Source organism: Triturus cristatus, chromosome 5_2 (assembly GCF_964204655.1).
Source record: "Triturus cristatus chromosome 5_2, aTriCri1.1, whole genome shotgun sequence".
Lineage (NCBI taxonomy): Eukaryota > Metazoa > Chordata > Amphibia > Caudata > Salamandridae > Triturus > Triturus cristatus.
This window is the reverse complement of record NC_140588.1, coordinates 603,911,057-603,912,369: the sequence shown is the minus strand read 5'-3', so window position 1 is coordinate 603,912,369 and position 1,313 is coordinate 603,911,057.

Below are 1,313 nucleotides of genomic sequence, written 5' to 3'. Positions count from 1 at the left end.
AGAGCATTGTGTGTTTGATATTATTGTGTGTCAGAAGCACACATGCTGTTTTTTTTTGTGTTGCAACTCTTCATTGAAAAATCATTGAGGCAGTACATTGATGCAATACATATTACATAGTTCAAAATGGGGAGGAGGAAAGAGGAGATGGAAAATGGCCGGGGGGTGGGGGGGATCGAATAAAGTATACACCGCGTATGTTGGCCTCAAGAGTAGTAAACCTCGATATCAGGCTAGACTGGTGTCTGCTGGCCTGGAGAGGGGCGCGCTGCCTGGTTAGTATGAACAAGGAAGGTCACCTTCTTCAAGGGCAGATTGGGATGGAGTGGAGTGAGGAAAGGGTGGTATGGCTTGCAGCCCACCGAGATATGGCATGTCATAGGGCATGGATTGTCTGAGGGAGAGGGGAGGGGGACAACAGTCAAGTGCCACCAGAAGTTCTGCCCTGTCTTCCGCCTTGTTGCCATTTGGTTCAGAAGTTGTTGAAGAGAGATGCGAGAATAAGTGGCAGTTCAAGAGATCGTAGAACCCTGCCATATTCCTCTGGGAGTAACCCCATATACTAAAGTAGGATACTATAGGAGAGGCCTGCAATGCCAATGGCAATGCTCCCAGGCTATATTGAAGATGGTGCTGAAGCTGTAGATGCCGCCTCTCTTGTTGGGGCAGTAGGCTGAACTCCTCGCGCATCTGCTCAAAGGGTTTAAGGGCCCTGTCTGCAATGAGCTGGTCCAGGTTGTGGATGCCCGCCGCTCACCATTGTTCCCAATTGAGCACTTCCCCTCCAATGCATAGGCAGTTGTTGCCCCATAGGGGCGCATACACATGGAGACAGGGATACACTCCAAGGAGGTGATCCACCCAGTGCCAAGCTTTCCGCATGGCCTGCAGTATCAGGTCTTCAGGGCGTCTCACTGGTGTGCCTCCCTTGTACAAGGGGTCAAGTCTGTGCTGGCCTGAAAGTAGCCTGTGTTCTGCTGAAACCCACTGTGGTGTGTCTGGCGTCCTGGAGAGAATGTAAGCCATCTGCAAGAGGTGGCGAGCCAGGACGTAGTGCACGACCGACCGTCTGTCCAGGCTCCGCATGAGCAGCATGCCAGGAGTTTGGTGTAGGTCAAGTGGGGGCGGGAAGACCCCAAGATGAAAGTGCAGATCCCCTCATCCACTGAGCACAGCGTCATCAGGAGGATCAAGAGAGGGCGAAAGCCAAGAGCATATGTAAACCTTGGGAGCATTACCATTCTCACTGCCTGTACCTTCTCCCAAGTGGACAGACCCAGATAGGACAACTTTTCAAAGTTCAGTTTCATGAG